We start from the raw sequence: 27,973 nt of genomic DNA, 5'->3' as shown, positions 1-27,973 counted from the left end.
ACGTGTTAATAATCTTTTTGGGAATCGCACTAAATACAATACATTATTATATATGTTGATTTTTCTGTGTTCGGACGGACGTACAGACACAAAGACTGCATATAGAGTGGCAGCACTACTAAATAAATAGTAAATACATGAACATAGTTTCAACAAAGGAACAACATTGATAAAAAAGTATCGCTAGGGTTATGACGATTTGCAAAAATTTGCACATTCATATTTTCTTTTGTTTCACTAACGGTTAGTCCTCTAGCCTCTAGTGGCGTCTATATAAACCCCTTCCTAGGAACTATAAGCTATAAGAAGTTGCCAAAGATTGTCAAAATAATTGGTCGAGTGGTTAGCGAGATTTTAACAAAATAACAAAAATACTTTACATTATAGACTAGCATTTGCACCTCTAGTATATAGGCGCTCTATATCAAATGTTGAGGGAGAAGCAGAAAATAGCCTAAAACTATCTAAAGACTACAAATAAAATAATAAAACAGCTTAAAACCAAACCGATACTTATGTAAACTTTCCTAAATTAAAGAACCAAATCGGTTCAGTGGTATAAAAAAAACCTTACTACTTTTTTTAATAAGATGTAAAGCAAGCCTATTGTAAAGGAATCTAAAAATCCCCTTCCACTGTAATATTTTTCTTCTTTCTCTTTGGCGGAGAAAAAGTACTGTTACAAAATTACCAGAATAAAATAATAGTTATTTCTCGCTTCGTATTATAAACAGTTTTCCGCGGATATAAAATATACAAATAAGATTAAAACCAGTTTTTTTAGCCCCGAGAAGCCGAAGGTTTGGCTAGCCTCAAAAATAATTATATTGCAATATCTAAAAAAAGTGTCTCTATAAGTGTTCTTTTAAAAACCTAAGTATTTGTCTACTATATCTTTCTACTTTTATGTCTCTATCTCTCTACTTTTATGTCTCTATCTCACTCTCGCTCTCTCTCTGTCTCTCTCTGTCTCTGTCTCTCTGTCTCTGTCTCTGTCTCTCTCTCTCTCTCTCTCTCTATCTATTTATCTCTATCTCTCTGTCAATCAATCAATATGCCTCTTAGCATATCCATATTTAACGTTTCTTTGACTTAACCAAAGCATTTGACACCATCCTGTAATTTCGTCTCCCCTGAAAACTGGGTAAATCTGTTGCAGAAGAAACACAAATCTTTTTATGTCTGGTAGGGACCAATGTTGATAGGGAGAGGGGGTGGGGGGGTGGTCGTTCGTGGTATCATACATACATGATAATAATTTTAATGATCGTGGATAAATGATTAAAATTCTTTCCCATAGCCAAAAAAAAAGTAGGTAAAAAGACTGAAGGCGTCTTTAACATTTAAAATATTTTTGCCCAAATCTTTTTTTAAAGGTTTGTATTTTTTCTTTGCCTTCAATAATAGTATAAATATTTTGCATAACTTTATCAAAAGGCATGTGTATGTGTAAACTATTTATGTTATCCTAAGACATAAGAATACAGAATAATAAACGTACTACCTCAATTATGATTTAGAATGCAAATTTAAAACAGCGTATAGTGTCCAATAAAAATGACGTTATACAACATAATTGACCAATAATATTCAAGTATACATTGTAATAGACCAATTGTAAATTTATACTGGCCTATCATTGGTCATTTGTATTGTATGACGTCATTTTTATTGGACACAATACTCTGTTTCTGAAAATTAATATTTTGGAAGATCTTTATATGTTTTCTCCATTTATTATTATTGTATGACATGGGTAAAGTTATGGAGAGGACGTAAGAATTTACATCTAATACTTAGAAAATAATATTACATTTTAAACTAGCGGCTACGCAGTTAGAGGCTTCTAGTGGCACTTTAAATGTTTTTTTTTTAATATGCCTGTGTTTCGTTGAACTCTCTTTGTAAAATCGAGAAACCTAAAAAATAGTTATAAACCTTCTCGGGACCTATGAAAGGCTACCCTGTTAAGGAGAACCCGATCGGTTCAGCGTTTAGCGAGATCCTTCGGTACAAACACACAGACACACAAAAGACAAACAGACATCCTGTTACTTTAGTATAAGGACAAACAGCCTTTGTATTATTTAAAATTTTATCATTAAATTAAAGTAAAAGAATTAGGATTTGGAAAGGTTCTTCTTAGTTGTTTTCAATAATACTTATTATAAAACAACCGGTTTTCAACCCCCCCCCCCCCTTCCATGTTTTCTTGAAAAAAAAACATACTTTTAGCCCTTTTAGGGTACTACCCCTGCTGCAGGGATCTTCTACACACCCCACCCGAAGGTGTGTTAGGTTAGAAAAAACCCCCCGCAGAAACGGTTTACACAGGATGTACTGGGACCTTATGGTGAGTTCAGAACATGCTTTCCCTAAATTGAGTTAGTACCTTCCCATAGTAGAAAATTTTAAAATTACTTTTGGTGATTAAATTTTACTTTTATTTTTAGACCACCTTCACCTAACCTGCTTTATTGTCTTGTTTTGTCTTTCATGTTAATCAAGCAAATTCGTTCACATTACAGTTGAAATGACAGATATTTGAGCTTTCTAAAAAGGTCTCTAACATTTTTCTAGCTCTAATACTTTTTGAGATATCTTATTTCAAAGTATTGTTGTAAAATCATCTTTTACACAGCAAAAAGTTGAAATAAAAAATTAGTTATTTTAGAGAAAATTATAAGTATCTTCATGTAAATCTTTCTAATTTTGCTCCAAATTGACCAAATTGGACAGTTAAGGTGTCTAAAACTTTCTACATTTAATGGACAATCCAAATCCACACTTTTTGAGACTTTATAAGTCAACAGGAGAAGGCTAAAATGTAATATCAAAGAATCAAATGTAATTTAATTTTAATTATAAATCACTTTTAAGGCATTTTTAATAATGTAAAATGTGTTTTAAGGTACAAGAAACTCATAATTGATTATGATTTATTATTTTTAAAAATCTCAGTATTAGTTTAGAGTACCTAATAGTGTATATTAACAAAAAAATGTGGCTTAAGAATAAATTGTTTCTTTTATTATATATGAGATCATCCATGAAAGTCATTAAAATACTATGATTTCTTATTTAAAGTGGCAAAAACTAATTTTGTTTCATAAGGTTATAAAAAATTTAAAAGGCCAATCAACTATTCTTAGAAAAAATTACTAGAATTAGTAGACTACATTTGTAAACTGCTTGGAAATGCTTAAAATTCTAACAAATTATTTGTTTATTTTCAATGATTATGTCTATTTTTCTTAAGATATGTTTCTATTGGTTCAAAATATCATATGATTGTGTTTTATTGGCTTTCTCATTACAAAATGACAACTTTATACACCATAACTTATCTTAAAATCCTTGCTAAAGTCGATTAAATTTCAATTTATTTAAATAAACAGCAAATATTTTTTCCTTTGGCATTTTTAAAATTCACTTCATCATGCTCCTGTTGACTTATAAAGTCTTAAAAAGTGTGGATTTGAATTGTCCATTGAATGTAGATAGTTTTAGGCACCTTAACTGTCCAATTTGGTCAATTTGGAGCAATATTAGAGAGATTTACATGAAGATACTTGTAATTTTCTCCAAAATAACTAATTTTTTATTTCAACTTTTTGCTGTGTAAAAGATGTTTTTACAACAATACTTTGAAATAAGATATCTCAAAAAGTATTAGAGCTAGAAAAATGTTAGAGACCTTTTTAGAAAGCTCCAATATCTTTCATTTCAACTAAAATGTGAGCGAATTTGCATGATAAACATGAAAGGCAAAAAAGACAATAAAGCAGGTTAGGTGAAGGGGATCTAAAAATAAAAGTAAAATTTGATCACCAAAAGTAATTTTAAAATTTTCTACTATGGGAAGGTACTAACTCAATTTAGGGAAAGCATGTTCTGAACTCACCATAAGGTCCCAGTAAATCCTGTGTAAACCGTTTCTGCGGGGGGTTTTTTCTAACCTAACACGCCTTCGGGTGGGGTGTGTCTACTTAACCAAACTTCAACTAAATCAAAATAAGCATAAAAATATTTATTAATAGTTTGTTTGTAGTTTAGAACAACCTCAGTGGAAATGCCTCATTTTTCCATTTTCATCGGGCTAAAAATAAGATGCTGTGAGAATTGGTGCAAAAAATATGACGTAACAAAAAAAAATAGCCAATGAGAGGCCGTTATTGACCAATGGCGGCGACCATTGACAAGGTCATTAATAAACAATAAGGTATACAAATAATAATACATAAATGATTGCTATAGCAAGGCTACTCTATAAGTTATCATGTCAGTAGGTAATAATCGCATGACCTTCTTTTATTCTTTAATTGTCTTCTATACGCTTTCTTTCATATTTTCTCTGTCATTCTTATTTTTTAAAATGAGGGGAAAGGAAGCGAGGGCATTCATTCCCAAATCTTTTTTTTCAGGGTCGATTTCTCTTCAGAGTTATAGCTATATACCTTCCATAGACTTATAAGAAGCTTCACTGTAAAGGAGAACTATGTTAACAAGGATGATAACATCTATAAAAGCAAAGCTCTAAAACGGTAGAACAAACGAACATAACCTCTTTTAGAGTGCCAGAACTGAATAAGCAAAATATAAATGACAAAATTGTAGATAAATTTGTTTAAAAACTTCTTAAATACAGAATACTGTTTGAGGATATACTTACATTTTTACGACTTGATTATAGATATGCTTTGCTTATATTATTGTACCTTTTTGTAATAGGAATCAGCACCCCAAAAATTAGATCAATCGGATGATTATATCACATAAAAATTTGAAATTATAAAAAGTTAAAAATCAATATGTTTAAAATGGACGTACGAACATTCTGGTAACGATTGTAGAGTTTCTATGCTTTCTAAATCGTACCTAAATACTACATAAATCATCATGCAAAGTTTGAAAGAGATAGGACAATTCTAACATGCCTAAATTTACAGACGGACGAACCGACCCTAATTATAGAAAAGCTTTGCTTTTAAAAAGTCGCATAGACTCTAACCTGAATAAAATTGCTAAATTCTGTATTGAAATCAGATTTATTGTAATATAAAAACAATTAGAGATGCAACTTTCAGCCATTCCAAGTCATAAAAACAACACAATAAAACTATTTTGCCTGTATAATAAAAAAAAGCTTGCAATTCCCTTTTCAATGTAAAGAAATAATAGTAAACATTATTTGTATTTGACTCTAGTACCCAAAACATGAGGGATATTGCATCCGAAGAAAGAACTTGTTTCCCCCTTTTGTCATATACGTATATCTAGAAGAAATGTCGTGGCATACAATTTAAATTGATAAAGTCGACTTTATGAAAGAAATAAAGTCTGGCATATTATAATAAACATGCGGCTACGCCCCTAGAGGCCTTTATAGGCACTAATGTTGAAGCTAAATATTTTTATCTTTTTTGTGGAGAATGTGAAAATTTGGTGGGGGAGGAGTAAATTTTATGGGAAAATAATCCCTAAATTAAATCTGATTAGTTTAAAGAATTTTTTATCGGGGTGGCATTCAACCCAGAGACGTCATTCAGCTATGGTAAAAAGCGGGTTTTTTTTCCAGATCCCACATCCTTTTAGTTTACAAGACTAACAATGTTAACTGTATTTGTTTGTATATATGTTTACTTTTGTGTGTGTTTTTCTGCTTCTTATTTACACGATACTTTACATACTTTTGCAATTTAACATCAGTGTTTTCTTTTTTAAGGATTAATAAATTTGATGCTTTTTCTTATTAGCCTATATTCCAAGACAAGGATGACAACATCCATAAAAGCGAGGCTCTGAAATGGTAGGACATGTAGAGTGTCAGAACTGAATAGGCAGAATACTAATGCATAAGTCTAAGCAAAATTGTAAGTAATTTTGTTGCAAAACTTCTCAAATACTGGATACTGTTTCAGGACATATACTTACAGTTTTAGAACTTGATTATAAAGATGCTTCGCTTTTAACATTGTGTCTTGCAGTATTAGGAATCAGTATTCCAAAACTCAAATGAATAGAAAATTATAAAATATAGAAATTTTATTGTCAAAAAATTAATAAACAGCATGTTTTAAATGGACGCATGGACTTTCTAGTAACGATTATATAGTTGCTACGCTTCCTAAGTTATAACTTATTATTATTGGAATTATCATGCAAAGTTTGAAATCGATAGTACAATTCTAACCTGTTTAAATTAACGAAAAAAAACTAACCGTTCCACGAAAAAAAATCTAACTGTCTGTTATTTTGTTAGCCATAAGTGGTGGTGTTATACATTGTCCTATCTCTTAAAATCCTTATAATAAAGTAACAGGATGTCTATCTGTCTGTGTGTACCGAAGGCTCTCGCTAACCGCTGAACCGATCGGGTTCTCCTTAATAGGGTAGCTTCTCATAAGTCCTGGGAAGGTTTATAGCTATTTTGAGGGAGGGTCCTAAGAGAAATCGCCCATAGAAAAAAATTTCCCACCCAAATTTTTTTATATTTTTTTACTTAAAATAAAAATAGGGGGGGGGGACACCCCTCCCCTCGAAAATTTTTTTTTTCTCCTTTTTTTAAAATCTAAAATAATAGATTGGGTTATCAAATTCGACTCTCCCCTCCTCAAATAGCCCTAGAGGCCTCTAGGGGCGTAGCCGCTAGCCTTTAATAAAGCTCCGGGATAAGACAAATATATAATCAATGTACATCTCCAATGATGATAAACAAAAATCCATTGTTCTATCCCTAAGATCCCTGACAAAACTGCAGTTTACTTCCCTATTTGTATGAAGTGCTGGAAGTATATTAGAAGTGGAGAGGGGGAGCTAATTTTATTACATATGACACTAGGTGATGGATATCCACAGTTTTATTCAAAATGAATGTATTTTTTTTTGTTAATATGAAACAAGTATTTTTTGTTATTCAAAAAAAGGAATAAAGTCTAATTTTAAAAAATATTTGTTGTTTTTACACTGAAGGAACTAATTTATTTTCTCGTATTCATTCGAATCCGATGGATAGGAACCGGTTCTCATCCATACGAAAAAACTATGTCTAGCATCGTATTATATCCAGCTTTCTATGAATATAAAAATGTACAATCATAAGATTAAAACAAGTTTTTTAGCCGGTGCCTTCGGCACCTCGGGGCTTAAAAAAAACTAGTTTTAATCTCATAATTGTACATTCTATATCCGCTGAAAGCCGTTTATAATACGATGCGAGAAATAACTATTCATATATTTAGATGTTTCTATTCACTTTTTCATGGAACCGAAAAATTAATAAAATGAAATATTAATAGTTTAGCAATTTCTTATCTATTCTTTTTTAGGGAAGGGGGGGGGGGGTGTCCCAAGAGTATATCCTAAAACTTTTATATGAACAGTAGGTATATTCCTTGAAAAGCGGAGACCATTCTGATTAGTGGTTAATGATGTCTTAATCTTCATCGTATTTTGTATTATAGATATTAATGCACTGATGTATTTGTAACATACTCTGAGTTTTTCTTATGATAACTCTAAAAAAACGTGAGGGGGTGGGGCGGATCCTCCATCCCAACCCACCTGCAATGTTTCTGTCTCACTTTTTAAAATTTATCTATTTCATACAAGCGGGATTTGATTTTTTTAAAAAATACGCCGCCAGGAAACCTTGCTGGATCATCCAGGCACAGAACAAAAACATTTCCTATGATTTTGACAACATTTATTGTAAAATATAGGTGTTCTAACCGACTAAAGGTCACAGGTATAATCCTGCAGGTCATGATTCTCAAGATCTCCAGAAAACTCCCCCTTCCAACACGCCCATGCGAAAAAAAAAATATAGAGCTTGTAGAGAAGTTTTCCGTCTAATATCTATAATACAAAGTAGTCTCGTCCTTTTAATAAAGTAACAGGATGTCTGTCTGTTTGTCTGTGTGTTTTTACCGAAGGATCTCGCTAACCGCTGAACCGATCGTGTTCTCCTTAACAGGGTAGCTTCTCATAGGTCCCGGGAAGGTTTATAAATATTTCGGGGGAGGGTACCACCACTTTCCCAAGAGAAATCGCCCCTAGAAAAAAATTACATTCCCCCCAAAAAACAAATTATTTTTTACTTTTCTTTTAAAATCTAATATCATAAATTGGGTCATCAAATTCGACTCTCCCCTCCTCAAGTGCCCCTAGAGGCCTCTAGAGGGCGTATCCGCTAGTCTAACATAAAACTGTATATAGATATGAAGAAAGATATTTTGAATACAAATTTAAAACCGGATTTATTGCTTTTTACATCATTTTACATAATTTATTGGAACATGAAACTTTAGACTTTTCTCAGGAATGTAGGGGTAAGTAAAGAGCAAAAAATAAAAAAAAATGCATTCGCTTTGATTTTCAAGGATAAATATTTTGCCTCATAATTATTGGTAGAAAAGTTTGGACATCATTACTTTAAAACCTAACTATGATTACATATGACCCCTCAAAGTTTTGAATCTAACAGATGGCAGAACGAGTTTGTAAGCTTTGGAGGCAGTATCATTTTTTTGGTTTAGTGTCCCCTCCCTCCATGGTTGTTAGACTTTTTCAAAAGTTTAATTTTTTAGATTTTACATATAAAATTGCAAAGGAAAATATTAGATTTTTTTAAAAATAGCTCATTGACTTACCCCTAAGTCTCTGACTTTATACATTTTGTAGATTCTCTTTAATAGTTTTGAAACAATGTGTTCAGGATTTCTAAAATTTTATAAAAACACATCTCAAAGTATTTCTTGAATTCTTTGCAATTAATTTTAGATAAATTACAAAACATTATTTTTTTAGTAATTTTGGTAATAAAATTGGAACACAGTAATAGTGTCTGACTGATTATGACGTAACAAAAAAAATTAGCCAATGAGAGGCCGTTATTGACTAATGGTAAAATTTGTAGTGGCCTCTCGTTGGCTATTTTTTTTTTGTCACGTCATAATCAGTCAGACACTATTACTGTGTTCATAAAATTGGTTTATTCAACATTTTATCATTTTTCTATAATTATAATTTCTTTTTAAAACAAGGATGATGACGTTCAAACACAGCAAACATTGGAGAAAATTTGTTATAGATGTATTACTAGCGGTAGCGACCCTAGAATAAAGGGGATTTAACTTCAAAGAGGAATTGAGGCGTAGAAAAATAGCCTAAAACCTTTTCAAGACTTAAATAGGAAAAATTAATGACCTAAAACAATCCCAGGACCTATGTAAACCTTCCCTGCAAAAAAGAGAACTCAATCAGTTCAGTAGTTTTGGAAATCTTAAGATTCAGACAAAAAAAACTTTACTACTTTATATTTTATAGGATAAAAAATTGTTATCGACAAACCAACTAATAAGACTTATAGAGTTACTTAATATTTCTAACATATTTCATATATTTATAAAAAAAACACAATTAACTATTTTAATAATATTTCTACACAATATTTATAAATTACTTTAATCACACTGTTAAAAAATGCACCGAGAAACAAGTATGACACTGTAAAATATCATTTTTTTTAAGTCAACTTATTTACTATGATTTTATGTTTATATAATAATTGTACATTTTTAATTGAATGAATCATCTTACTTTAAAATTAGACTGATTCTCAATAGCTTGAGGAGAAAAAAATTATTTTGTTTTTCAATACCTATTTTACAAAGCTTTATATTTTAAAAATATATGGAGCAGCTTATAGTGCTAAAGAAAAAAAATGACGTCATACAATACAAATCATTGGTCATTTGTATTGTAAGACGGCATTTTTTATTAAGCTCTATAAGCTGCTTCAAAATAAATTATCGGCTCGTATCAGAAAAACGAAGGAAGGTGTTTTTCTGAACAACTTTAAAGATTGCTGGCGAAGAGCAGCTTGAACAAAGCCAAAGTTTTTTTTCGAGTTTTATTTAGCCGCGCTCTTTCTCTCTCTGTATTCTCAAGTATACCAATACCAGATACAAAATATTGCCATAGCTAATTATAAATTTGTGAAAAAAAACTTCCTTTGTTTTCCCTTTTGATCCAAACAATCAATACAAATGCCCATAAATAGTATTTTAATTACTTCGTTGAAAAGGAAAAACTTCACTAGTTTAATTTAACACATTATTGTTTATTAATTTTAGTTTTCACTTTATGATTAATTTGTATAAAAGAAAATAATTAAGGCAAATTAATTAAATGTGCACGTTTTGAGTATTCATTTTTAACTTCTACAGTCTTTGTCTGCATTTTTAAACTGTGCATTAAGATGGTTCCTTTATTTAGACCAATAATCTTAATTTCACAGCACAGTTTAGTTAGATGAATGTTCTGTGATGTTATTGAATTAAATAACTTTGGGATCCGCAGTTTGTGTGATGGTTCCGAGAGTGCAGTGAGGTCTAGATTTTAGGTATAAAGGTTTTGTTTTATGGTACAGGTATGACAGGAAAAAATCCCCAAAAACGCGCGGTTAAAGCTATATTAAAACAAGAATAAAATTCTTAGTAGAAAGTATATTTCGCTTTATTCAAGCCTTATCAATTCTATAAAATAATAATCATTTTTGAAAAAATTCTTAAGCTTCATACTAGTTAAAATTGATATAAGTTTAACAAAAACCAGGTTGAAAATAAAAAGAAAAAATCCATCAAAGTACCTAAAACTGCAATATTGTAAGTAAAATGATCTACTATTTCTATCAAGCAATACGGAAATACGGACAAAGTGACCAGTAAAGTAGAAGCATTGTGTAAAAGGAATCTTCACAGAACATGTTGATATTTAGCTTTAATACCAGCTAAGATAATTACATTTTTTTGAATAGCTATAGCCAAACAGACAACTAGACGTACAAGCAACATGAATTGTAGAGTAGTTATGCAATGTGCAGGTAAATTTTTCTATAAATTTTTATAAATCCAGCTATATTATAACTAAGAGAAGTTTGCCCTTTTGCTTTGGCTTACAATGTGATGTAGTACTGACAGGCGGACGGATATTTTAAAGTAGCATTGCTATTACAAAATATCATTCCTAAGAATCTGTCTACTTGCCAAAATACACAGTATTTTGGTATTAAAATCAATTTTGATTAAGAAACCTTTATCCCTTAGTCTAGGTGGCTTTGTCCAGGTTCTGGTTTGAGCAGAGGGTGATGGTGTAGGCAGTCGGCGGGCTTGTTCTGAAATAGATACACAGCTGTTAGAGATAGACCTACATAGAATTGTATCATAGGAAAGAGGACAGACTAGGATTGTATCATAGGAAATAGGACAGAATAAAATTGTATCATAGGAAATAGGACAGACTAGGATTGTATCATAGGAAATAGGACAGAGTAAAATTGTATCATAGGAAATAGGACAGACTAGGATTGTATCATATGAAATAGGACAGACTAGGATTGTATCATAGGAAATAGGACAGACTAGGATTGTATCATAGGAAACAGGACAGACTAGGATTGTATCATAGGAAATAGGAGAGGTAGGTTTGTTCTGAAATAGATGCACAGCTGTTAGAGATAGAGCTACATTGGATTGTATCATAGGAATTAGGACAGTAGGGCTTGTTTTGAAAGACACATAGCTCTTTCAAATGTTCTAAAGAAATATATGCATATACGTCAAAACTTACCCTTAAATTTTAAACACATTCGCAAAAATCAAATGCAAATTTACTATTTGTCGATGATAGGTCGGCTGTTCGGCTATTAATTAAAAATCTTTAACTGTTAGGGGGATAGTTATTATTTATTGGTCAGTACGTTCCTCCGGTAGGAGGAGAGGGATGGGGTAAAAGAGGTAGATGGGGGAAGGTGATCGTTAGAATAGCCAGCTGAAGGATCATTTTATTAGAGTAGACGAAATTTACGAGTAATTATATATCGATTATTACAAAAGACCATTATTGTAAAGTAGATTTGAATATTAAAGATAATATTTATTTATATAAAAATCCTTTTCTCATATTTCTAGATAATAGTACACTTTTGCAAATATCTATTTATACTTTCTAGGTCCCCTACTGTGAAAATGCATTTCCTTGAATCCTATTATTTCCCTTTTTGTACCAAAATATAAATGTCTAAACTAAAACTAACCCTAGTAAAAACTAATACTCATTGGAGTGCAGAAAAGGATGCCAACCTCCGCCTCCCCATAAAATTTAAACTTGAAAGGTCTGACTTCCCCTTTTTTCATCCTGTCAAGGTTTACACCCGCTGGAAAAAACCTTTACAAAAACCTTTACACGCCACTGCCACTGGTTTTCATTTATTACATTGTCTAAAGTAGTACGGTTTTTTGCTTGTATGTTAAGATCTCCTAAACCACCGAACCATTAGGGTTCTCCATATTTGTGAAGCTTTAAAATGGTTTAGTGGTGGGTGTAGGCTATTTCAAATTATCATTTAAACTTATTACAAGATTTAAATTGATTAAAATCATGAACTATTTTTCCTTTAAGATGTTTTTTTTCAGGAGCATTCTTATGATTTATTATAAAAGTTTTTAGGTAAAGAAATTAAGAAATATAATATGATATTATTTTGTTTTATAGCTGTATATAAAGTTATGTAATTAGGAGATAATTTATTGCTTTATCTTTTTTATTAGTTGCACAGCTACCTTTCCACTACAGTATGTTTGTATGTAGGGTTGGGCCGGATATCCGGCCTTTTTCAATATCCGGCCGGTTACCGGATATTAAAACTATCCGGTTACATGATATCCGGCTGATTTTTGACGCCGGATATCCGAATATAGTGAGGCAGTGTGAGCCAAAAAAGTTTTTTTTAAGGATTCACCTCAGATTTATTGTATAGATGTATATACAGATAACTACCTCCCTTCCTTCTTCAATGACCTAATTCGTCTGCTACCAAATTATTTCCTGCTACTTGGCTGTGTTAATACACAACACACAGTTGGTTGATTTTCAATGACCTAATTGACAGACGGGACAAGGGAGATACAGTTATTTAACCCTTTCCCTCTCCTCTGGTGTTTTACTCTAATCATCAAAGTAAAGAAAACATTAAGTAGCTCATATTAGAACAGATTAGTTTGAATAATTTTATTACTTAACTTAAATAACCTTAAAACATACAGTGTGTTTTTTTTTATGAGAACTTTTTTGAAAGCAATTTTACCCCACTTATAGTTATCAGAATTTAATGATTAATGGCTTATTTTCTTCGTTTTTTAAGGGAAATTATGAAACAACCAAAAAAAATTACAGTTTTTGTTGAAAAAGTACAGTAAAGTTGAAAATTAAAAACTTTGGTGTCAACATCTAAAAATGGTTTTAGCGCATTTTTCTTATGTTCAAATATTCTACCTTTTGCAAAAATGGCTGCAAAACGCTTCAAAGTTGAGATATAGAGCTATAAATTTATACAGATACTATTGGGGACATGTACTAGAATAGGTCAAAGTTTGAAGGCCATATCTCAATCAGGGAGAAAGTACTGGCCCCCCAAAGTCGACTACTGAAAATCCAATTTTTTTCTTGCAAAGGGTAGAAGATTTGAGCATAAGAAAAATGCGCTAAAACCATTTTTAGATGTTGTCACCTAAGTTTTTAATTTTCAACTTTACTGTACTTTTTCAACAAAAACTGTAATTTTTTTTGGTTGTTTCATAATTTCCCTTAAAAAACGAAGAACATAAGCCATTAATCATTAAATTCTGATAACTATAAGTGGGGTAAAATTGCTTTCAAAAAAGTTCTCATAAAAAAAAACACACTGTATTAATAATCTATAATACAAAGTAGAATGATGTCTGTCCGTCCGTCCGTCTGAAGCTTAAAGGAAGCCTGCAAGAAATAACACGCTTTAACTGCTGAAATACTGCCACAAGAAGACCCAATACCCCAAATTTAAAGCCTTAAGCTTCAATAACAAAAAAGTTTTAGGCATTTCAAAATGGCATTTTATGTACAATGGAATTTTTGAAAGATTTCCAATGCTCATAAAAGAAAAAACAATTTTAAATTACGTCGCCTAGACACAAAATTATAACCTTATCTTTGTCAGAAACTTAGATTGCCTGTAACCAATTACATTTTTACAATAAAAACACCACATTTCATAGTCAAAATCTATGAAAAAAATTCGATTTAAATTGCATTTTTAAACGAAAATCATAGAGGAAACAAAGGGGTAAACTAATACAAGCTTAGCTGTGATTGGTTGTTAAGCTGATTCAGCCTTCTGATTGGCTACAGTACATTCGGTACAACGCAAGTAAAACTTATTTTTTTTTAATGATTTTGACTATAAAAATGGGTATTTTTATTGTAAAAATATAATAAGTTACTGGAAACCTAAATTTATGACAAAAATAAGCTTATAATTTTGTTTCTAGGCCACGTAGTTTAATTTCAAAGTTTTCAACATGAGCATTGCAATTCTTTCAAAATTTTCATTGTACATAAAATGTCATTTTAAAATGCCTATAACTTTTTTGTTATAGAAGCTGAAGGCTTCAAATTTGAGGTATTTGCTCTACTTGTGGCAGTCTTTCAGCAGTTAAAGCGTGGTATTTCTTGCAGGCTTCCTTTAAGATCTCGGTAACCACTGAACCGATTGGATTCTACTCTTCAGGGTATATACCTACTGGTCCTGTGGTGGTTTTAGGCTATTTTCTTGGGGGTTTGGACACCCCCAACCCCCCATAAAACAAAAAAATCCCCCCCCCATTTTTTTTTGCAGAAGATTTCCTTGGTCCTTTTTTTTGCAGAAGATTTCCTTGGTCGCGAAGCCGCTAGTATATTCATATACACTACCCTATCTTTTTTTAGTTGACTTGCACATGGACATATTTGTTCTTGAACATTGGAACTTTTTGCAAAACAAGGATTATAACATCCATAATGAACAACTATTCCTAATTATCTTATCATACAAGTAAATTACTTCCAAACCTAAAGGACATAGGACTCTTTCAGTGGACAAACCCTTCCCCCCCCCCAAAAAAAGCTACATAGCTGTAAACCTGCCCTTTGCCATACCTAAAATTTCCGTCAATCACTATTTTTTAAGATTTTATTCAGTCTGTGATCTTTTAAATTCCATAATTCATAACACTTTTAGACAAAAGTAAATTTTCTTTCGCCTTTTTTCTTTATAAGTTAATTTGTATCTCTTCTTTCATTTTCTCTCATTCTCTTTTCTCTTTCTGTCTATGTTCTATTCCAATATAATTCCCAAAACCATAATTTTATCCCAAAAATAAAATTTTCCCCATCAATTACTCATTCCACTGACACATTTATTAGTGTTCAGCCTCACATACAGGATAATTTGTTTGGGGCTCACCAAAGGAATTAGACTTAAATTAAAGTTTTAATCATTTACAATCCGACATATTTGAGTCAAGATATATCTTGTATGTATGTATGTTATGAGTTGGAATGGTTGTATAATAGATTATACTTAATAGAGGGGTAGTGTAACCTCATTTTGAACAAAATGTTATTTTTAAATAAACATAATATGCAAACTAATCTTATGGAATAAATTTAACAGTAGCAGTGAGAACTTTTTAGAGAGGAAAGAACTAAAGTGAAGCATTTCTTGGACAGGAAAGCGCTAACCAGCACTATTATGAGCAGGAAAGCACTGAGTTAATAAGATGCAATTTGTCTATCATCAGCTGTTTTTGTTCTTTCCTCAAAAAAAAAGTATGTCTTAAAAATGTGTTTTTGTTATCTTATGTTATAACATATCAACAAAGATGGTGAGGTTGCATTTGTGTTGTTCTTATTGAAAAATTGATTTTAGTTATTTTTTTTTGTTTATTAATATGAGGTTTTATTTTTTATTTTTTTTCCAATCAATACATGTAAAAGACCTTATTTGCTGTCAGGTTTGAATCTGGAGCACACCACATCAAACAAAAGACGTTAAAATGTTAGTTACTGCTGCTATGTCTGGAACGTGACATAGTTAGGACTTCCAGACAAAGGTCATAGAAAAAGAGTTGGTTGTCTGTTGGATGTTACTTATCATAAAATTCATTAGTATTAGAGAATCACACCAAATTACAAGCAGTTAATGCTCTGGGTTCTCTAGATGATCATTTAAAATTGAATGAGAGCTCGGCCACAACAAGGTATAAGGGTAAGGTAATAAATAACTGTGAAAATGTTATCAATCAATTATTAAGTTTCTCTTTTGTATACATAAATATATCCATTGTCCATTTATTGTTGTGACCATGAAGTTTTGTGTGTGTCTTTGGATTTCCCTTGTCCTTGTCCTGAAATGTATCGCTAAACTGGACAGACCTTGGCCAGGATCTGCTCTTCCAATCAGAAAATAATTGCACAACATTTAGATCTGATCTCAATATTGAAATTGGTTTTCCATGTATTATACACATTTATATTCATTCACTAGAAAATCTGGTTTAAATATAGTTTCAGTTTCAATAGAAAATACAAATGATTATCATAATGATTGATCTTTAAAAATGAGATATAAGAGATTTTTCAGATGAGATGGTTACAGTAAGATGACTACCTCCCCCCCTTTCCAAAAACCTTTTTTGTCTACTAGCAACTTGTTTACTGATACTTAGCTATTCCCAACACCATTTTGGTTGATTTTCTAAGGCCCAATTGAGAGTTGGCACAAGGTCATTGGGATAGGGAAATACAGGTTAACCCCTTCCCCCTTTAATGTTTTACTCTATTGTTTTAATGATGGAAAAAAGTGACATTATGTTTAAAGTTTCTTTGTGATCTTCTCTACTGTTTACAGATATGTTGTTTAGATTGGGTGAAAGTTATCAATATTATTAATTTTAATTTAAAATATTTGAATTAATAATAATCTGATAAATTCACTAAGTGAAAAAGTCTTGATACTTCCCAGCTATTTATAATATATTTCGGTGGACATTGCACCCTCATCAGTCTAAATGACATAAATCATATTAATTTAATTTACATATTAAAAGATAGGTAAAAATAAAGAAATTTGTAGATCTATAAAGGCAGAAAATGTTGCTAAAAAAAAAAAAAAAGAAGAAAATAATATGATCAACCTTGAGTTTAGTTGGATGTTAAAAGTAAACTGGATGGGATTTTTTTAGCAAGAGACAATATCAGCAGGGGGGGGGGGTGTTTAAAATACATTGATATACATAAATTTTAATATTTGCCATTTTTATATGAAAAAAACTATTTTCTTTTTTTTATTAAATTATCATTCAAAATTAAAGCTTACTTTTATAGATGAAGTATTTAGAATTAGGTTATGCTGCATAGATACTGTAGAATAAAATTAGTATTTAGAAGTCAAGCTTTTATACATTTTAGGTTATTTTGAAAAAACTTTTTTATATGTGGGAGTAAGCTATCATTTACTATATCTATTATAGTACTCCAAAGATTTTTAAAGAAGTAAATGTTAATACATAATTATGATAATAAAAATTTTTCTTATAAGTTTAGGTCTTGTAAAATAAAAAAAATTTTAATTGCTATTAGCTATCATTTACTATATCCATTATATTGACAAAAGATTTGTATTTAAGAGTTAAACTGTTTATATATTAATATTGATAATCAAAAAAAACATTTAAAAAAAGTTATTGTGGAAAAGGTTCTTTTATATTGGAGTTAGTTATCATTTACTATATCTATTATATTTCCAAAAATATTTTTTAAAAAAAGAGATAACTAGGTTTATACATAAATATGATAATAAAATTTAAGTAAAATTTTTTAGGTCTTGAAAAATAAAAAAATTTATTTGGCCATTAGCTATTATTTACTATATCCGTTATATTGACAAAATATTGAGCAAATTGTTGGAAAATTTCTTTTTAAAAAAATGAATTAGTTCATATTTTCATTTATTGTTTTATTATGTAAACTAAAAGAAGTTTTTTTTAAAAATGTTGCTGTACAAACAAAAAGTGTAAAAAATTAATTAGCTTATCATTTACTAATTCTATTATCTATTATTGAGGCCAATTGTTTTTGTGTTGAATAGATTGATACATCTTGCCTCCTTAATTTTTCTCTCTGTTTCTCCTTCATATTTCAGAACATGTAAAATTGTAACTTTCATGTTGTGATTTGGTTGTTGGAAATGTTGTCCTGTTGTCGTGTTTTTGTTATTTGCTATGTATCTTAAATGTTCGCCAATTCTGGTTCTTAGAGTGCGTCCAGTTTCGCCAATATATTGTTGTTTGCAATAAGAGCAGGTTATACAATACACAATATTTTTTGTAAGACAGGTGGCCTCGCAGTTTATTGATATCTTTATACTGTTGTCGTTTGAACTTGTGGTTGTAGATTTTGCATCGATGTATGGGCATATACTACATATATTCATATTACATGGTTTGAGTCCTGGCAGAATTCTGTGTTCCCTGTCAGGGAGTGTGGATTTCACAAGAATTTGACGTAGGCTGGAATTAGAAGGTTGTTTATATGCTACCATTGGTGGTTTGTCAAAAACTTTGTTCAATTGGTTGTCTGTTTCAATATTCATTCTCCACGAATCTTTTAATATTTTTGATATATGTGGGAGCGCAGGGTGGTAGGTAGTAGTAAAAATTGTTCTTGAGTTTTGCTTTTTAGTGACTTTTGTTAGGGTATCCGATCTTTTGAGTTTTAATGCTCTCATAATGCTGGAATTAATTAATTGTTTATCATAGTTTCTTAAAAGGAAAAAGTCTTTCAGCTCCTCCATTCTTTTCAGTAAAGTTGGTCTCTCTGAGCAAATTCTAACCAGTCTATAGCACAGGGAGTAAGGAATATTTTTTATAACATGGGGTGGATGGCAGGATGAAGGAAGAAGGTATTGGCAGCGGTCTGTTGGTTTTCTGTAAATGTCTGTTATTAGTTTGTCATTTTTTATTTCTATTTCTACATCCAAAAATGGGATTTTCCTTGTTGTATGACAAAAACAGTCGTGTGGCACATCTGTTGTTTCATAGCATGGAAAGGGAGAAGTATAATTGTATGTGAACTTTAAAGTAGGATGGATATTATTGATTTCATTCAGGAACTCTTCTAATGATTGTATGCCTCCTGTCCAAAGCATAAAATAGTCATCTAAAAATCTTTTTAGTGCTGATATAGGGTCAAAGTTACCTTGGATGTCTAATGCTAGTTGGTGAAGTTTGGGATCAATTAATTTTCCCATTGTAAGTGTGGCTGTGTTTGGTGCAGATATTGTACCCATTGCTACACCTATTTCTTGTTTGAACACTCTATTGCCAAATTTAAAATAGTTGCAGTCAAATACTAATTCAAGTAATTGTAAAATATATGATGTAGGAACGGATTTGTCTTGTCTTGTTTGTAAATAATGTTGAACTGATGGTATTGCATCTTGTTTGGAAATGTTGGTGTATAAGGAAACTACATCTATAGTAACAAGGATGTGATTGTCTTTAAGATTTCCAGATTGGTTTATGTTTTCACAAAGGTCCAGGAAATCTCTTGTGTCTTCAAGGTAGGAAGGTAATGTTTTGACAAGGTCTTTAGTGTGATGGTCGACATATTTTGAGATGTTTTCAGTAAGTGAACCAATATTATTGATGATTGGTCTAGCTGGCGGTAATTGTCCTTCATTGAATTGTTTGTGGATTTTATAGATTTGATAAAACTTTGCAAGTCCACATTCTTTAGGGTCCATTAAATTAAAATCAGAATTCGTTAGCCACCCTCTTATTTTGCCCTGTTTTAGTGTAGCTCTGATTTTTGTTTTAGTTTGAAATGCTTGTGTTATTGAACTAAGAGTATAATAACGTAGAATGGGGCCAGATTGTTGGTGTTGTACAGAGTTTAGATGAGACATACAGTTTTCTATGTATTTTTCGTAGTCTATGATACATATGCCCGCTCCTTTGTCAGCAGGTTTTATGATGAGTTGTTTGTCTTGTTGTTTTTGTTTTAGAGATTCTAAAGCTATCTGTTCTTCTTTTGAAATATTGCTTCGGTTTGGATTGAAATGGTTTCTATTCCATTTTGTTTTGTCACATATGTTAGATTCTATTGTGTTTAGAAAAGAAGTAAGATTTGGTGGGATTGGTTTTGGAGGGAGGTTTGTTTTCTCTTGCTTGAAAATCTTTGATACATAGATTGATGTATCATCTTTAAAATGTTCTTTCCATGCCATTTGTCTCTCTAGTTTTTTACAGTCAGCTTGTATTTGTGTTATTTTTGGTATTGGTGTTTTTATTGAGAAGTTTAAACCCCTATTTAAAAGTTTTTCAGTTGCAGTGTCTACTATGAAGTCAGAGAAGTTAAAGATTGCAGAGATTTGTGTTTGTTTTTGAATCTTTCTCTGTTTTTTTATGAATTGTCTTGTTCTAATGCCGGGCCTATTCTTTCTTCTAATACTCTTTGTATTAGTTTGTGGGGGTGTGATTTCTGTATAAGCATCCGGTGTAGGGGGTATGTCTGGGGGCGACGGAGACAGAATTGGGGAAGGGGGGGTGGCGGGTCTTCTGAGAGGAGGTGATGGTGTCAGAGTTGGGGAATGAGGGGTGAAGGGTTGATGTGGGGTGTCTCCTGAAAAATCGTTTTCTATACAAGGTGTGTTATTTTGTTTTTTACATAGAAAATTAAATTTCATATTTTAAGAAATTATGATTTACTGTTTTGATATGTTATTTGATTTTTCAAAATTGTACAGCATGACCCTCGAAAAAGTTTTTTTTAAGCATCTGCAGCCTATATTTCTCAATAAAATATTAAAAGATTCATATGTACTTGTTCTCTATAATTTTCTACATCAAAGGATATCAAAATATTTTTTTTACATCAATTAACAGCCGAGATTTTTAAAGCCAAAGTTTAGAAAAAGTGCTTGAGAAACTGGATATTGATAAATATTTCTTGTTTTTTATTAGTATATTACTTTTTATCAACCAGTTAAAAAACAAATAAGAAAGAAGAGCAAGTTTACAATTGATACATTTTTTATTGCATAAAAAAAGTTAGTTTTACATATAAAAAATTACTTTTCAAAATTTCATCAAATGCATTTTTCTCATAATCATTTACCCTCAAATCTTATAATATCTCCTCTTTATTAATATGACCTTAAATAAACCCCTCCCCAATTAATGCTTACGACCGGAAAGATTAGTGCTTAAATTCCCGCCCACTCATACAAATTACTTAAACACACATAAAAATCATTTAAATTGTTAAATGTTTAATAAAAGTTTGTAGCTGTAACTTTTTTGTTTTTTAACTTATTTTGATAAAATAAAGTGTTTGATTTCTGTTTATGTAAACTTTCAACTTGCTACTATTTTTTATAGGATTTCTTTTTGTAAGGGTGTTTTTGCAATTTACACTAATCTAAAAATGCCTTTTAGAGCAAGTGAAAAAAGTGCTTTCAGCATGAAATAAATTTCTTGGAAACATCTTTATATAAGTTTTATAAAAAGTATTAAAATTATGAGGAAAACACGTCATTTCACTTAAAAAAAACATTTTTCTTGAAAAGTTACTTTTTCCTCAGCCACTTTTTCAAAACTTTGGCTCTAAAAATCTCAGCTGTTAATTGATGTAAAAAAAATATTTTCATATCTACTTATGTGGAAATCTACAGAGAACAAGGACATATACATTTTTTGATAATTCATTGAGAAATATAGACTGCAAATGCTTAAAAAAACTTTTTCGAGGGTCATGCTGTATGTGTGTTTATTTGCACAGGTCAATCTTAAGTTCAAACCTTGAACTAATATTTATTTAGCATTCTAATAATATATGATTTGTATATATTTTAAATGACAAGATGAAAACTTGAAGAAAGTATAACCTCTTTGTTACAAAGTTTAAATTTTGTAAAAGGATCAAACAGAGAATTAAAGTTTAGTATAAGTATTCATGTGAGACTCCCACACATTTTCCCCCTTCACAATTTATAATATTATTAGTTACCTATACTGATTAAATAGTACTGATTAATTTTACCTTTACTAATTCTTTCCTCCTAAGGATTATTTAGCTTATTTTGAAGGTTTTAGAGGAGTTAAGAGCCAATGCATTTTATATCTATAATTTTATTTTAATAAAAAATTCCTTTAACTTCCTACTAATTAATAAAATAACATTTCTTCTTTGAATACTCACCTATGTAAAGTTAGTTCTGAGCGTATACATCTGGGGACCTACAACACAAAACTATCTATCTACCCTTTCATTTAAAACCAATCGTTGATCTTAATGTGCAGGGAATAAAAGATTTGTAAAGCAATTATTTAGGTACCTAATTATAATTGTAATTAAGTATTAAATTATATACTTAGGTAGATAATGTAAAATGTACACACATTATATTCATCATTTTTTGGTTTTTATGCATGATAAAGATTATGTCCAAGTCCACATAGAAAATTTATAAATATACTAGGTAGCTAATAATTTTTGCATAATAAAATTGGCTTATAGTTATAGATGTGTATTAAGACTATATATTAGTTACCTAATCAGACTATAGTAATTATGAACAAGGATAATGGACAATATCCTATAATTATATTTCCCCTGGGGTATATTATACCTGAGAGCACAACCTTGCAATAAAGAAGTGCAGATATTAAATGTGTCCTGCTAAATGGTGCATATCATGCAGTTATAATTAGTCTAAAAAGTTGTGGCTCACCTTGGATCAGTAACTGTGTGATGATGTGTGTATCTGGGGCTTCGCAATCTAAAATTATTTTTCATGATATATTTGAAACTAGAAAAAAGGTTAGCGTGTCTTTTTTTTCAGTCGTAATTCATTTTTAAAAAGGTATTTATTTGTTGCTATCATAAAAATTTTCTTTAAATCCAATTATGCCAATTAAACAGTAATTTTGTTAAAGAGCAAAATCAAATGAACAAATTACTGCAAAGCAAAAAAATTAAAATTAATAATGAAAACCTTTTTTTTTCTAAAATGAATCTAAATAAAAATTTGTTTTTTATTATAATTCAATATACATTAAACTTATTCTCGATTAAAAGTAAATAACAGGAAAGTATTTAACTTTTTATAAATATATTTAGTGTAAAATGTCTGATAAAAGTGTTTGATTTATATTTCCTATTTTGTCTGGCCTCAACTATTATTTGAAATTGATCCATTGCCAATTGGTGCTTTTAATAGGAAATGGTTGAAAGAGGGAAATTATAATAAAAAGTAGGGTCATAGAGATTTCTTTCCATAAAATGTTTATTATTTTATAAATAAACAATTTTCAATAAAAAAGAAACTTGATTTAGGAAAAATAAAGAAAATGGATAAGGCATGTGAAAAAAAGTTTTTCATTAATTTTTCTTTATAATTTTCAAACATTTTATCATTTTTAGATTTATTGTATAATTATCTTCATTTTAATATACATTAGGGTGGGTTCATATCTGAATTAGACAAAGCGGGGATATGCAACAGATAAAATTAACCTCAAAAACATTTCTGACCGAAAAAGAATTAAAAAAAATTGAGTTTTAGAACACAACCACTTAAAAATATAATTCATTACTTATTAGTATGCAAAGACGACATTCAAAAATTTTTTGAATCAGAACTATGGCTTCATGGTGCTCCCTGGAAAGGCCTTGAGGAGCTGAATCAGGAACTTTTGTCCGTTTCAAAATATCTCGTTCCTAGCCTTAGAAATCACTAAAAAAACAAAATTTTTTAAGGTTTATTGAGAATTGCCCAATTTGTAGAGGTTTTTTAGATTTTCTCAGGCTAGGAACGAGATTTTTTGAAACGGACAAAAGTTCCTGACTCAGCTCCTCAAGGCATTTCCAGGGAGCACCATGAAGCCATAGTTCTGACTCAATAAATTTTTTACTCCCATTTACAAATAGCTATACAATTGAATGTCTGGTAGTCAGCGGTTTTAAGACTTAGGATAAATTTTAAATCACCCAGAGGTGTATTATATCTATATAAATTAAGTGCAGATCCCCGCTTTGGCCTCAGAAAAAAAATGTCAAAAATCGACCCACCCTAATATACATGTATACGATATAAATAATACAATAAAAATTTCTTGTTATTGATATATTACTTGAAATTCAGGAATGCCTGTTTTTTTTCAATTTACATGTTGTGTTGTATTATTTACCAAGCGGAGCAGATTTCTGCACTGCCTCTCCAATTTTGTTAATACTCTATATTTTGGTCTGTTAGGTGGTTCTCACCTCCAAAACGGCAGAATAGTTATTTCTCGTATCGTATTATAAACAGCTTTCAGCGGATTTAAAATGTACAATTATAAGATTAAAACCAGTTTTGTTAGCCCCAAGATGCAAAAGGCACAGGCTACAAAAAAATGGTTTTAATCTTAGGATTGTACATTTTTATATTCGGAGAAAACTAGATATAATACGATGCTGGACATAATTTTTATAGTATGGCTGAGAAGTGGTTCCAATCCACCAGATATTAATTGGTTTTGAAACAATACGGGGAAAAAAGTGCTTTGGAGAGGTAGTGCAGAAATCTGTTCTGTTTTGCAAATAATACATCATTTATATATTAATTTAATCATGAAAATAAGATGTTTAAATTATTACCTACCTATGGGAGAAAATGAAGCAGAGACTGGCCACTATCAGGATGATCAGAACTATAACTATGCTTGTCAAATATACAGGATACAGATTAAATCGTCCAACTAACAATTTTCAACATTAACATAAATATTATTTACCCTGAATTACATCTATAAAGTTCTCGTGTTTATTAAGGATTTAATTAGTTTCCCAGGGTGGTTTTATGTTTTTTAAGATATATTAAAGTCTTGGGGCAGAATTCGACTATTTATGATCCCTTCCCCCCTTTTTAATTCTAAATATTTTAGTTTTATTATATTGTTATACATGTTATATTAAAAAGCAAGCAAGCCTATTATACTTTTAAGACAAATCTTAGGTAATTCACAACTTTGTCTACATATTTTTTAATTGCTGACAGAAGTATCTGATGATACTTTAAAGAAATAAATCAAAAGTTAAAATTCTCCTTCTAGTTAGACTATCTCTATTGGCTTCTACAAAAAAACAATTAAAATAAAACTAAATAATTGAATTAACAATTTAATATAAAAAATTTAAAAAGAATTATAATATCAGTAATTTTTATTAGCCTTACCAGGGCATAATTATTTGCATTAATTAGATAATGATTTTTGTTAAAAGCTATTATTAGGGATATAAATAAGGCTTTTAGTATGTAATATAGTTACAAGTTAATGTTAATGTTATGCTGAAAATTCCTTCTGCACTTAGATTCTCATGTTTTAGCATACACTCCTCTTCCCCTACTATGCACATTTGTTTGTGTACATTTTTTCAGTGTAATAACAAATTACAATACTATAAAACTAGCGGCTACGCTCCTAGAGGCCTCTAACGGCAAGTAAAATGTCTTCTTTTCAATCTAAATATGTTACACTGTGGGCTAGAATTGAATCAAGACAAAAGTAAGTGCCGAGCCCTGAGACCTATGTATGGTGAAAATAGACATAAAACCATGATGATTCTAGGTAAAACCAAAATATTTCAGCGGGGGCTTTTTGAGAAAATTAGATTTGAAAATTTCCAGTTCAATTTTCACCCCCTAGGAGTTGCCGCATAATCATGACAAGAAAAGCAAATATTATTTATTTTAAATTTTGAACACCTTTGCTTTTATAAAGTTCTTCATAAAACAACTCCTAAAGGGAGTTAATAAATGGCCATTTTTATCCCTTGTTTTGCAAAGGTCACGAAAATTCAGCCTAAAAAAAATCATATATAGAGAGGTTTTAAGAAGGACTTCATAAAAGCAAAGTTGTTCAAAATTTAAAATAAATAATATTTGCTTTTCTTGTCATGATTATGCGGCAACTCCTAGGGGGTGAAAATTGAACTTGAAATTTTCAAATCTAATTTTCTCAAATTTTTTTATTTGGTTCAGTGGTTAGCGAGATTCTTTGGTATACACACAGACACAAATCCTGTTACTTTTATATGAGGATTTATATTGAATTTTTACAACAGGCGTAAATGATTGCAATGCATAATTAGGACTTTCATACAAAGGTCATGTAATGCAAGGGTTTGTTGTCTGTTGTGTATAACTTAACCTTATCAATCCATTCAGTTAATAAAGATGCCCTAGGACCCTTGGACGACCAATTGAAGTCAAAAATGACCAAACCCTAGATAATAAATAATTAATTTTTGACAATATGCAAAATATTTGCATTACAAAAAAAACCACATGAAACTATCAAATGCTTTGTTGAAGTCTAAACTACACAAATTGCCTGAATTTTGTAGACAGGAGCAGACACTCTCATCCCAAGAAGAACCTGAGATGGAGGGAAGACAATCAATTTAAATGTGTTGCCGCATAATTAGGATTTTATTTTTACTCTTTGTTGACTTTAGTCTTGTTCTGATTAGTTCCTTTCAACAATTGGTATTTTCCTTCTAACGTTCATCAAATTAACTTTTACCCTCTTTAAAAAAAAAGTGATAAAAGGAGATAAATGCAGATATCTATTAAGTGCTCTGATTACGAGATCTACCATTTGCTTTTTTTATTATAAAAAAGATAAGTACTACAACATCCTTGAAGCAAAGCTCTAAAATCAGACAGTAGGACAGACGAACATTAGAGTGTCAGAACTTAATAATCAGAATATAGAATTAAAAGTCTAACCATATTGTATAAAAAATTATTGCAGAATTTCCTAAACACAAGAAACAGAAAGTTTTTTTTAAAAACTACAATTGTAAATGTGTGAAAAGTTAGTCAAAAAAACACAACCTTATCATAACCGACAGACAGACAAACACAAACATTTATAGAGTAGCTTCGCTACTAAAAATTTGGGGGATATTTTGTTTGAATAACCGCAACAGGATGAAGTCCAAATATATTTGAGGTTCCACCTTGACAAGGTTATTGCTAATTCTTAAGACAAACAGAAACACGTTGCTAGATTTTTGGTAGCGAAATTACTCTACAATTTTTATTTGGAGGTTTGTCAGCAATGCATAAGTATATGACGTCACTTTAGTCTTAACAGTCTGTGTAAGAGAACTTAAGGGAAATGACAATGGAAGATAAATTGATGTCACCCCCATTATGATTAATCAAATTACCCTTCCTGTAGATTAAAAAAATTGAATCGAGATTTGACATTGAAAGTAACGAATTCTTTAAGCTAAAGAAGGACCTATCAGAAGCTTCTCTATAAAGGAGAACCATAACGGTTCAGCGATTAGTGAGATTCTTCAGTACAAACAGCCACACAGATAGACAGAAAGACACTCGCTTTTCTCTGCAAATCAAGTATTTTTCTAACAAAGCTGCGCTACTGTTGAACGTAATAATCCTTGTTTAGACAAATATTGGTTGATATTTACTAAGTACGTTTACTACCTACAATTCCAGGGCTCGGCAGCCGCGCGTCAGCCGCCGTGACTTAGTTTCAAGTTTAAACCTGTATGGATGTTTGAAATTTATTTGGAAAAGAGGGATTATCATATTTAGATATGGCTCAGACCTCCAGCTAATATTTAACATTGGAAAAGTTGGATTTTCCTTAGGCTAACAGGCTGCTGACGCGCAGCTGCCGAGCCCTGTATAATTCCTTGTTCCTAGTGTTTAGTTATTTTAGTAATTTACTTTGTCAATATCAATAATGAAGCATCTGTAAAATCAATGTGTCGAGCCGTTTAAGATATTTTAAGAAACATCGATATTTTTAGATTAATGTTATGCGAAGGTGTTATGGTTGTGTAGGAAGGGTGAAAATTGGTTAGTTTGGATACTCAATAGATATCAAACTTTGCATGGCGATTCCCTTAGTAGTTAAGTACGATTTAGAAAGCGTAGCAACTCTATAATCATTACCAGAATGTCCATACGTCCATTTTAAACATGTCGCTTTTTTTACTTTTTTAACAAAAAAGTTTATGTAATCTAATCATCCGA

General features: G+C 30.7%; 1 protein-coding gene and 1 long non-coding RNA gene across 8 annotated transcripts in view; both read right to left on the bottom strand.

Moving 5' to 3' along the window:
* The window catches only part of LOC145329866 (uncharacterized), a 241,850-nt gene that overhangs the window by 57,366 nt on the left and 156,511 nt on the right, over positions 1–27,973 (bottom strand). The gene's annotated exons all lie outside the window — the stretch shown is intronic.
* On the bottom strand, positions 10,106–25,317 carry LOC145330483 (uncharacterized). The gene is made up of 5 exons (XR_013883417.1): positions 25,262–25,317; positions 24,563–24,661; positions 22,649–22,696; positions 11,106–11,176; positions 10,106–10,396 (listed from the first exon to the last, which is right to left on the bottom strand). It is a non-coding gene; the product is annotated as an uncharacterized LOC145330483 (long non-coding RNA).

This window comes from Acartia tonsa, chromosome 10 (assembly GCF_053477335.1).
Source record: "Acartia tonsa isolate MP-2025a chromosome 10, ASM5347733v1, whole genome shotgun sequence".
NCBI lineage: Eukaryota > Metazoa > Arthropoda > Copepoda > Calanoida > Acartiidae > Acartia > Acartia tonsa.
Note: the sequence above shows the minus strand (reverse complement) of the source record. Positions and strands in the feature narration are given on the sequence as shown.